The sequence below is a fragment of the Coturnix japonica genome, chromosome 2 (assembly GCF_054131305.1).
Source record: "Coturnix japonica strain WE chromosome 2, WE-NBRP24, whole genome shotgun sequence".
NCBI classification, from domain to species: domain Eukaryota; kingdom Metazoa; phylum Chordata; class Aves; order Galliformes; family Phasianidae; genus Coturnix; species Coturnix japonica.
In genome coordinates this window covers 122,311,545-122,323,745 of record NC_140664.1, presented here as the reverse complement: position 1 = coordinate 122,323,745, position 12,201 = coordinate 122,311,545, and the positions used below count along the sequence as shown (strand labels likewise).

Sequence of the window (12,201 nt, the reverse complement as noted above, 5' to 3'; positions counted from 1 at the left end):
TGCAGGGCTATATATGAAAAGCAGTCCCTACAGTATGCTATCTAATCATGAAAGAAGGCAAACGAAAAATTCCGAAAAGGAATCCCCATTCCCAGTCCCCATTCTACTCAGTCAGAAATAAATGCATGAGCAGAGTTTTAATTATGAGTAGGGCTGTAACTACATAGCCACATATACCTAATATGCGCATGTATGAAAGTTTTGTAGGTATAGGAAGAATTAGTTACTTGATAATAAAAATCAAATGGAACTGAAAATGTATTTCCACTGCTACTGACTTAACTTAAAGAAGGACCTGATGTTGATAAATGAAATTCATCCAAAGCTGACTTTTATCTTGGGGACAAAACAACAGATATATTGCAAAAAGGAAACAAAATATTCAGTTGGAGTATTAGCAGCAGCTCTCAAACACTGTTTGAATCAGAATGTACATTGCAAATGCCCCAAACAAAGTAGAAGAGCATTATACCTCTTTCCTGTAGGCTCTGGATAAAGCAAAAATAAACTTTTTTAGTGAAAGGTGAAAGTATGGACCATGTTTGATCTAGAAGACTATAAATGACATGGCTTTTAACTTAGGGAAGAAAAACATCCTGAACAGAGGGGTGGAAACCAGAATAAGATTGATAAGAGCTTAAAAGAATGAAAAACATCAGGCAATGATCTCCACAACTGGAGACTGAGTAGGCTCTGACTAGAAAATAATCTGTATGAAGTTCATGATTGTTACAAATTAGTGGAAATATCAATGTAGATTTTATTAATACAAAATCTATGAAAATGATTCTGTCCAAAATAATATATTAATCATATCGTTGTGGAAGTCAGAATCTTATTACTGCAACTTGCAAAGCATTTGAATTCCATCAGAAACTTATCTTCTCTATCTATCTGTAGTAGTAAACACAAAGAAAAACTGTGAGAGGAGATATCTGGCAATCACACCTCTATTCAGCTGATATTCCATTGGCAAGCAGGCCCTGTGTATATAAAAACATTTAGAGGGAAGCAGTCTTTAGAATTTCAATTATGTGTGCTCCCTGAAGACAGAAATTTGTTATGAAATCTCAGCCTGAGATGGCACCATTTTAGGAACTATTTATCATAACCCTTTCACTCACTTTATGTGATTGTGCTATGAATTTAAGCACAAAATTATTTTTTTTCTTTAAACTAGGAATTTAAGTTTTCAAATGCAGTCCGTGCTTGTAAATTCTTTTCCTTCCCATTCATCATGATCAATAATTGCGATTCCTATTGCATTTTGAAGCCCCTTTAGAGGACTGCTTCCAATTTAATGTTGAAAAAAAGTGGAGTTGAAAAGTGGAACTCTTTGTTATCTGAAGCAAAAGAAAAATCCATCTTGAATCCTGGCATGAATGAATCCATTCAAGCATGTGTAATGAATGATATTACACTGTCTACCCAAGTCTGTAACGTGACTTGTTTCTGGATGTGCTTCCATAGTTTGTATGTTTTCTATTTAATTGCTGTATTTCTAAAGATTTATAACTTGAAGGAGAAGTAATCCTACAAGGAAAGTTTTTTGGAGCTCTCTGCCTTTTCCTTCCTACTTTTCTTCCTCAATCCTTGGAATGCAAACAATTCATTACATAGACAACCATGGGCACAATAGGAATATTTATTTAAGAGGAAATTCTGCTTAGTAAGGTTCAGTAACTTCTTTTGTTGAATCATGCTACTAAAAGATTATTAGTGTAGACTTTTTGCTGTAAACCAATTTAAAATGTATGTATCTGTGCGTGTGTGTATATACTCATATAAATATGGATATATAAAAATTTAAAATACTTGTTTGGTCAAAATCTCTATAGAAACTATAGAGCAACTATAGAACCAGCTGCACATGGAAATGGAAATGCAAACATCTGTCTGATTAAAGAAGTAGTAAAATTACTAATAAAAGTGCTGTTCAGTTGAAAGGCATCTAAGCACTTTCCTGAATATGTTTCTAAAACAAATGAACTCCATTAATGCATAAGCATCATTTATTTACTCTTTGCTTTTTTTTTTTTTTTGGTTTTTTTTTTTTTGTTGTTTTTTTCCTTTGGAGGACTGAGACATTTGGAATGTACATTGTTTTCTTCCACTCTATTTAAAAGATCATAAGACCTTTAGATGATCATCCTGTGTTTCAGCCCAGAAAAAAAAAATGTTACGTACAAAGATATAATTTTATTATTTAATCACCAAATTCTCTAACAGTTGTTTATTTCTTCCACGAGACTTGTTTTGTTTTTTATCTCAACTTTTTTTTTTTTTAAATATCATCTTTCCACTTAAGTTGGCATCAGCTTTTAAAATTTTCCTTAAAATAGCATTTATAGGCTTAGAATAAAAACTCATGCATCTAATTTCTCATTTTTAAAAATAAATAAAAACTATCATATAATTTCATTTTCAGTCAGTGATGAAATCAAATTGTCATATTTGTTTGGAATGGTAATGGACAGCTTTATAGGCTTTGTCTGACTATGAACTTACACTGATTGATCTAACTGAGATCAATTAATGTAATTTATTAGGATATGCTGAAAATATACCCCATGATTTGTAGTTACCTATCAGTAGGCAAACATTCTGATAGCAGAAATTGCTACTATAATAGAAAAAAACAAACAAACATACATTAAGAAAAATTTAGTTGGAAGAATCAGTGAAACTCAAGCTAAAATAAAATGATGAAATTGACAATTGAATAGATAATAAAGGACTGTGATAAATTCTCCATAATTTAAGGTCTTGATTAAAAGAATGGAGATTTTTCCAAGCAACATACTTTAGTTCAAATAGAAATTACTGAATAAATCTTGGATTTCTTTAGATAAAAACACAATAACTTTAACAAGATTTTAAATTGATAGTAATGCTTAAAAGTAAAAAACTTAACTTGCTTACATAATTAAGAGAGTGTATAACACATAGGTGTTTATAACTTCTTATAGTATGTACAAGAAGAGATGAAAATCTCTCATTTATCCATGAAGTTACAATTTTCTTGGAGCTGGTCTTCTACGTACCTTTGCTTACTAGAAACAAATTTAGCATCATAATTTAACTGATGAGGATACACAAGATTGAAATGCCTAGAAGAAAGCAAAATTGATTCTATTTGTGAGTGCATTAGTTATGTCTCTTGTCATAATCCTTTTATATGCAATTTCTGTAATATTAATGTGATTTTTTGTTGTTTGTTTTTTCCATATCTTGCTGTATTTCAGCTTTCTGTTAAAATCACCTGCATGCTAAATCAAGTTTTAGATAGGAATAGACTGATGTAAGAATATTACAGAATACATTTGTACTTCTTAAATTTCTGGTATTTAACACTATTATCTAAGTTTCCCACACTAGAGTCTTACTCAGTTGCACCAATTCTCAGAGTAATATATCATTAGACTTGAAAAACTAGGTGCACTTCAGAATATCTTCAAAAGATTTTACCTGCATTCGAGTGGATAGAAATATACCAGCTAGAGTTCCTGTAAAACCATACTCTGGTATGAAGGCCAGAATAATTAATTAGCAGGCTAAAAGTTTGACATTCCAGGGATAAGGGCTCTCTGGATAATTTAGATCTCAGATTATTTTCCTGCAACAAGTACTCTATTGTCTCTCTTGTACAAACTGACATTATGGTGTGGCTGACTTGTATGTGTCTTTTTTTAAAAAAATGAGCTAATAGGAACATTTCTCAAATATGTCATCAGTATTACTGAAATACAAAGTAAAGTGCTATCACCACACATGCTAATGTATAGTAGTAATGACTTGTCAGTACAGGAATAGGAAAACTACATTTCATGTCAAAGGACAGCTTTGGAAATTAGAAGAATTATTAAAGGCATTCATAAGTTGAAAATCTGACAATGAAAAGAATGTAAACCTATTACACATTTTCATTTCTTTCTTTGAATATAATGCTTTTAATAGCATTAACTGTAAACATTTGAATTTAAGTTTTTCTTGATCTATTTTGTTCTCTTCCATGCATAAACACAAGAGAATTCCTTTCCAACAATTAGATTTAGTAATATTCCTCTTCAGAACCAGTAATAGCAAAAAAAAACAACAAACCAAAAATAAGACTGTTCCACCTCAACCCCTCTATTCATGACAAAGCATATCTACATTTTTTACTTAGTTATGTTAGCTAGTACTTAAGCACTACTCATTAGAAAAGGATTGTTATTTAGCATCCTTTCAAGACACTAAGACATACCCATTCTGTGTCACAACCAATAATTTGTAGTATTTAAAATGAACCCAAATCCTCAAGAGTGAGAGGTGGTCCAGGAATATCTTTAAATTTGTATAAGATTGTTCACTATTCAAAGATGAAGATAAATTATGTAAACTTAGTATTACTTGGGGATCACTGCCAATTATGAATATCAATCACTTTAACCTGTGTCAATATTCAAGTACGCAAAATACAAAGGAAACCACACTGAGATATTCTCAGTTATGTACACATGGAATGAAAAAATTAAAGAACTGCAGTAATTAGATTTTGGGGAATAATTTCCTTAAACAATTGCAGAATCTAAAACCAGCTCTATTTAAACTCTTCAGCAACACTTCAGTTAGATCCAGACATAGGAAAAATTGAAAAAGCCCCAAATCATATCTTAGGAACATATGAACCCTTCACCTCTAGTTACTCAGAAGGAATAAATTTCAGGACTACTGCATTCAACATGTGATATTACAGAACTTTCTACCTATATCAAGCAGAATGTTATAGTGAGTTGAAGAGAATATCATGATTAAAAGATTTTTTGCCTGCACTGAAAATGTCAATAAGAACAACTTGGCGAAAGGAAAAGATACCAACAAACTGTAATTGCTCTGTATCTCAGAATCTTCCAACATGGTCAGCTTTTCCTACCCTCGGTGTAAAATTCATGTTTGTTCCAAAATAACAAAAGAAAAGAGGGTGAAAAGTGCAAATATTATGTCAGCATAAGTGGTTTGAGGTGGGATTCTGCACTGTCACAGTTCAGCTGTATACTGTGACTAATGTGTTTAAGTTGTTCTGCTCCTTATATTTCTTCTGGGAGAAGGAATACATTATTGTTAAAAATATTAATACAAAAGCAATTTTATTGATCATCCTCATTTACTATTAATCCAATCCAACGCAACATTTATTCCCAAAAGCAATTATAGCTTTGTTAAGCATACCTCAATTCAGTATATATTCATTTCTAGCTGCATTCTCTGAACAGAAGAAAAGTTAGTGGTTGGAAAGAGAGATCTGACAAAATTGTTTTACCCCACTTCAGGAACCCGGGTCTTAAAACCAGTCACTGAGATGACAAAATCCAGTTCAGTGTTATGAAAGGTAACCACCTCAAGCAATTCCTCTACCTTCAGTAAAATCAGCAACCTCCTCTGCTGCTACAAGAAGACTATCTTTTGGTTTTCAGCTAAAACACCCTTTTAACATTTATCCTAAAACTTTCTTGACCAGTTCAGATGCATCAGTTCCTTTCCTAGCTCTGCCATTTAGCTGTCTGAAGATCAATACTACTCATTAAACTCATATTTATCTGAATCAAACTTTCACCTCCAACAGAACTTGAATACTTTTTTTACATCAGTCTTCTTTTGAAATCTAGCTACACAACACTAGCCAACTTCAAAAAACAGAAGAAAAATCCCATAGTTGCGGCTGCCACAAAATAATGAGAAAGGCTTCTCCCATGGCATTCTGATTTGTGATGAACTAAACCTAACTAGTTTGAAGTTGAGCATCCAGATTTAAGACTTTTCACTTTAAGAGTTTCCCCAAATTGGCAATTCAGTAGATCATGCTTTGTATTCAGCATATGCAGCTAGAACACTGAATCGTAGAATCATTAAGGTTGGAAGAGACCTCCAAAATCATCTAGTCCAGCCATCCATCCAACACCAATACTGCCCACTAAACTACTTTACTAAGTACTACAACTACCATTAAAAACCTCCAGGGACAATGAGTCCACAGCTTCCCTTGGCAGCTTGCTCCAATGCCTAACTGGTCTTGCTGATGAGAAACATTTCCTAATATCCAAACTGAACCTCCTCTGGAGTAACTTGAGGCCATTCCCTCTTGTTCTAATACTAGTTACCTGGGAGAAGAGGATGAACTCCACCTTACCACAACCTCTTTTCTGGCTGTTGTAGAGAGTGGTAAGGTGTCCCTTGAGCCTTCTCTTCTCCAGAATAAAAGATCATAGTTGCCTCAGCTGCTCCACATAAGACTTGTGCTCCAGACCCTTCACCAGTCTCACTGCCCTTCTGTGGACAGGCTCCAGGGCCTCAATGTCTTTCTTGTAGTGAGTGGCCCAAAACTGAACATAGTGCTCAAGATGTAGCCTCTGATACTGACTTGAATAACCAAGCTCTCAGATGAGCAGTTTTTATTCTTAGAATTCTTTATCTCCATGAAGAGGTCAATTTTCTTTCAAAATTCACAAGCTCTGTCCTGGGTTATTTCTTCAGAAAGGAAGGAATTATGCTCACCCTCAGTTATAGCAGCCCTAGTACTTTAGCTTCATGGTTGGCATACCTTTTTGACCAAAATATATCATCTTCCTGGAAGTAGGGAATGACTCCTAAAATTCCCTACACAGAATCACATAAGGATCCTTCAATGAAATTGATCCCAAAGGGAGCAATTGCATGATGTGTATTAATCCGTCTCTGGCCCCAGCAGTTACAGAACAGCAATATCTACAGTATGGAAGGGATAATTTCCTCATTGTAAGAAGAGAGACTAAAGTTTCACTTAAGATAGTATAGATAGGATTAAAAATATTAGATTTATATTCTGAGTCTCATTCCCTGAAACTCACACACCTCTTTTTGTCTTGACGAACACTTTGTCTTACCATATCATCCATAACCCCACCACATTTGTTTTTGCACTTCTGAAGTTGGCTTTTATCATTCTAACAAAAGAAGCTGTAATATCATATCTTTAAATGCCTGTTCATTCTCTGTCTGACTTCATAAATTGCTCTGTAAGATGCTCAACAAATATACGCTTGCAAACTATAATGTTCAGCAAATACACACACAACAAGGTCTGGAATGAAAAACAGTAGAATTTATACATTTGAATTAACTATTGGCTTATTGGAAGGAAACTAGCTTTTCTTTCAGTCCCACATAATCAGAAAGACCTCCTTAAAACACAGATAATAAATAGAGAACTGGTAAAGACTGGATTATATTCAATTAAAAACATAGCTATTGGAAGACAAGTAATAGTGTAATGTGGAAAAAGTTATGCAGCAAATGTATGCAGTACTGAGCATTAAAAAAAAATTGCTGAAAATCACATAGAATATTAAATCGTACCATTATATTAACTGCAATAACGTCCTTAAAAGAAATAGAAAGAACTTCAAAGTAAACACAGACTGAAAAACAAACAAACAAAACAACCCAAACATTTGAAAGACTTCCCCTATACCAGCAGTGAATCACCTCTAATCTCTTAATCACAATTATGTGCAAGCCAGTATTCTGAATTTTGAAATTTTCCACTGAATCTGATCTGGTATTAGCCATCATCCTCAACTTCTGCCATGAGCCCCGTTGTTTGTGGGCATTTACCTTTGCAGCTGTTATCTGACATTTAATAATAGTGCATTAAAACAACTGAAGAAAATTTACCTGGAGCTTTCCTTCCTTAAATTTACTTTCTGTGTCCTCAGATAATCTGCACAGCAATACTAGCTGTGCTGCTTTCCCACACCAGAGTCTGTTCAGTTTGAATTTAATGGCTTGAATCTAAAATAGTGTCTCTTTAATGTCTTAGTACTGAATAAATGCAGCATACAGGTGCACAACAGTGTTACTGCAGTTCTATATGCAAAAATGGCTTCAGCCTGGGCAGAGTGGAGAAAACAAGTCAGAGAAAGAGGGTCTGAAGTGACAACCCATAGAAGGAAGTTAAAAAAGCAAGAATATTTAAAAGGCATATATTTGAAACAAAATAATACAATGAAAACAAATTATTTTAAAAAACAATAAATAAACTGAAAAGAGGTAAAAGTGGAAAACTGGTAAACAAAAAGAAAATAAGAAATGTGTCTGCCACGCATTGAAATGCTTCAACTCTTCCTCAATATAAAGCACAAAATGAAAGCTGGGTTTTTAAGTAATGTTTTCAAACATCTAGTGCAGAAAAATGCTTTGTTTTTCTGCACTAACATGTATAATGTTGAAAACACCAACACTGTAACTAGAGAAGTAACAGAAGGTACAAAATAATTCTTGATAAATAGGTGCTGAAATGCCCTTTCAAATGCAGTTTGCTGCTACAGTTACACAAGGAGAGAAAAGAGAAAAGAAACTTAAACACGACTGTACACTTAATCATATGCGGAAAATTTGTACTGGAATGTCTAGAAAACTGAAGTGCTTGACAAAGACGCATTTCACCAGAGGTAAAACAGGATTCAATCCTGTGAAACTTCACATTTTTTGTGCACCTTTGCTAGTGCAAGAATACCTAATAGTAAAAACACTTGATATTTAAAGTCTATATTGTAGTATTATTTTTCTGTCTGTACATGTGAGAGAAAAATAATGATTACACTCCTGTAGGAGTAATTTATTGGCTAGTTCTAGGAATTCAAAGGTTTAGAGCATACGTGATTTGGATTCACTCAGAGGCAGAGGCAAGCCTAACCTAAAGAATTTGTAACACACAGGGAAATGTCCAAGCTAACAATGCATCTGTTAGTCCTGGAAAAGCTTAGATGGGTCAAAAGGTTCCTTATTCAGTATTCTAGTAAAGTAAAAATAGGAGTGGTATTCTTTAGCAGGCTTCTGCTTTATCAATATTTTATTATATTCCATCATAGCATGGTTTGGGTTGGAAGGGCCGTTTAAGATCCCTCAGTTCCAATTCCCCTGCTAAGGCAGGGACATCTCTCTCTACACCAGGCTGCTCAAAGCCACATCCAGCTTGGCCTTTAATACATCCAGGAAGGCGGCATCTGCAACCAATCTGGGCAACCTGTTCCAGGGTCTCACCACCCTCACAGTAAAGAACATCTTCCGAATATCTAGTCTATCCTCTTCCAGTTTAAAAACATTTCCCCTCATCCTGTTGCTACATACCCGAATAAAAAGTCCGACCTCAGCTTTCCTGCAGGACCCCTTCAGGTACTGGAATACTGCTATAAGGGTCCCCCCTTGCACCTTCTCTGCTACAGGCTGAAGAGCCCCAACTCTAAGCCTGTTCTTCTAAGGGAGGTTCTCCAGCCCTCTGATCATCTTTGTGGCTCTCCTCTGGACCTGCTCCAACCACTCCATGTCCTTTTTGTGCTTGGAGTCCTAGATCTGGATGCAGTAGTCCAGGTGGGATCTCACAAGAACAGACTAGAGGAACAGAATCACAACTCTTGACCTGCCAGTCATGCTTCTCTTGATGCAGAATCATCCCAGGATATGGGTGGCCTTCTGGGCTGCAAAGCGCACCTTACCAGCTCATGCTGAGCTTTTCATCAGCTGATACTCCCATTTATTTCTACTGAGTGCTATGTTGTAATAATGCCACATTTTACTGGCACTAAACTTGGCAGAGTTATGATTGAGAGTTTTAATCTTGTTTTTATTTTTTTCTTGAGATACTTAAAAATATGCAACACGGAAATCTACTCTAACTGCTACTTTTAGATTGGCTAGTTTGAGTCCCAACAGAAGAAATAGGTAACAGATTCTTTTCTATGCCACAAAATCTGTGAAGATTATACCTCTTTCAAGGGGCATATCTGGTGTATTATTTACATCTTAATCCAGGATCATGATACAACCAGAGGCAAGTAACTCAAAATGCCTCAGGTTTCTACAGAGTAAAATAGAAGCAGTAGCTCTTGCTTTGTTTCTAAATAGGAGAGAATGTACAAATATCACTAAGATGAAAGTATGCAAACAGAAAGGAATCCTAACCTTGAAATTCAAATATCACACTTGTAATATAATGAATGAAAAAAACAATTGGTTTTCATAAGAAAATGTTCAAAACTGTGTGCGACTGAGAATATTGATGCAATTATATAGGTATCTTCTATCTACAAACGTTCAGGGGCATATCAGAAATTCTCAGTACTCTCCAGTGACTTGTGTTTTTCTTTTTTTTTTTGATATTGTTGTTAATTTTCCTTTCTGCAACTTGTTTTGAAGTGCTTTAGATCTATTACTTTATTTGTTTCACATCCTGTTCTCAGACAATACTGGTTGCTTAAAGGAATATGAAAATGATTTGTTATTTAATTTGTTGTATCTAAGGAGTTTATTCTTTTCAGTAGGAGACAACATTTTGCACAGAAACATTAAATCTGATTTTAGGTATTACTATGTATTAGTTAGAATAACTGTCAAAGTTATTTCAACTTATGTGTCTGTAAATTTCTATAAATCTAATTATATCTACAAAAGAATGATCTGAACATCATTTCTTGGTTCTTAGAATACATGCAGTTAAGAGTAATATTTCAAATAAATTATACTCTCTTCCTTTCCATTATTTTAATTTCAGTTATGCTGTTGAATTCTATTTATTTTTTGTTTTGTACCTCTCAATTAGATTGCCGCTTTAGAATGATTCAATATCTTTCTAAAAATATAAAGAAAAAACAAAGCAACAATTAAACAACAACAAAAACCCACAACATTAACAAGACTGTATTCATTAATATCTAAATGTAAATGAATAGAAAAGAATATGGCCAATGAAATAAGAAACTTTGCTAGTGATAGTAAGGTATCCATGGTAGTATGTGCCAGGAATATCTAGGAAGAATGGTAAAAGCATTTTGTGGGACTGAAATTGCTTAAAAAGAAGTGTACTGTCCAGTGCAGGCAATGTAGACTTTACTATAATCTCAAGGCTGCCAGCACCAGGCAGATGTGTCAGGTACACTGAATGACTAAAATGGAACTAAAAAACCCCTGTTAAGAAAGTGTGAATGGCAGCAAAATTTACTGTTAAGTGACAGAGAGTACCACCGTCAAATTTCAGAGGTGAAAATCTTCAGTCACTACCACAGTTAAGATATGACCAAACAGGATGTATGTTTGTAAAACACAGTTATCTAAACAGGAAATATTAGAAACATTAGGAGGATGCATCATGTGCCTCTTTTGGATCTTCCTCCACATCACGCTGACAGTGTTGAAGACAGGATACAAGTGAAATTGATCTTAATTATGATCTACAATGTCTGTTCCTATGTTCTTAGAGATAATGTAGTTAATCTCTTATTAATTTGTTGAAGACAAAAAACTTGTTCTCTACAAAACTGAAGTGAGAAGTCACTAGTTCTCCCTGTTTATTGCAGGGTAGTTAGACTAGATGACCTATTAAAGGTCCCTTCCAAATCAAGTGATTCTAAGAAATTTGAGCAATGCATGTAAGCATTTCAAATGTGCTAAAATCCTTGTCTCTACATTCAAGCAGAGAAGTATAAAAGTCTAAATTTTTTGTAGCTGATCAACACAATAATTTTAACTGGCTATAGTTATATAGTTAGATCACAGTGTACTTTGCACAGACCTTATTTGGCCACTGATCAGAACATTTCGGGACTGAGCAGTACATTTCATATTTTGATTTCTAAGTCCACATTTCAAGCAATGATCCAAACAGATAACACTGTTAAATAGTGGCTGTAAATTGAAAATCTCAGTGACAAATGTAAGTTGTTTTTGGTTCAGGACAAGCAAAAATTGCTGATATGGAAAAGATGGCATACTACAAGGACAAATTTAGACCATTATCTTAAACTGGTGAATCTACAAAGTTCACAAAATATATTTAAGTTACAACAAGAAATTGTCTCTGATGTCTTTTTTGTTTTCCCCTGAGATTTTAGTAGCTTTTTTATTATATACATCATAAAAGGGTTTTGGAACATGCTTTACTATCAAAAGCAAAGCTTTTAGTTTCCAGTGTTGCCACAGGGAGTTGTATCTACCATTAAGTAGATAGAGTCTGAAAACATCAAAAAATAAGGAATAAGAAATCTCAGCTATGTTTTTTCTTGGGGAAATGTTCATATAAATCTGAACTTTAAAATACAAATCTCATTTGCAATAAATATCCATGACTGTCTTTGACAGAAGTAGGGAGCCAATAGCATGCACTGTAAAGATTTGGAAATTTTTAAGGGT

At 34.2% G+C, this 12,201-nt stretch overlaps 1 protein-coding gene across 4 annotated transcripts in view; it reads right to left on the bottom strand.

The window, feature by feature from the left end:
* MALRD1 (MAM and LDL receptor class A domain containing 1) overlaps positions 1-12,201 on the bottom strand; it is a 196,561-nt gene that overhangs the window by 104,464 nt on the left and 79,896 nt on the right. The window lies entirely within an intron of this gene.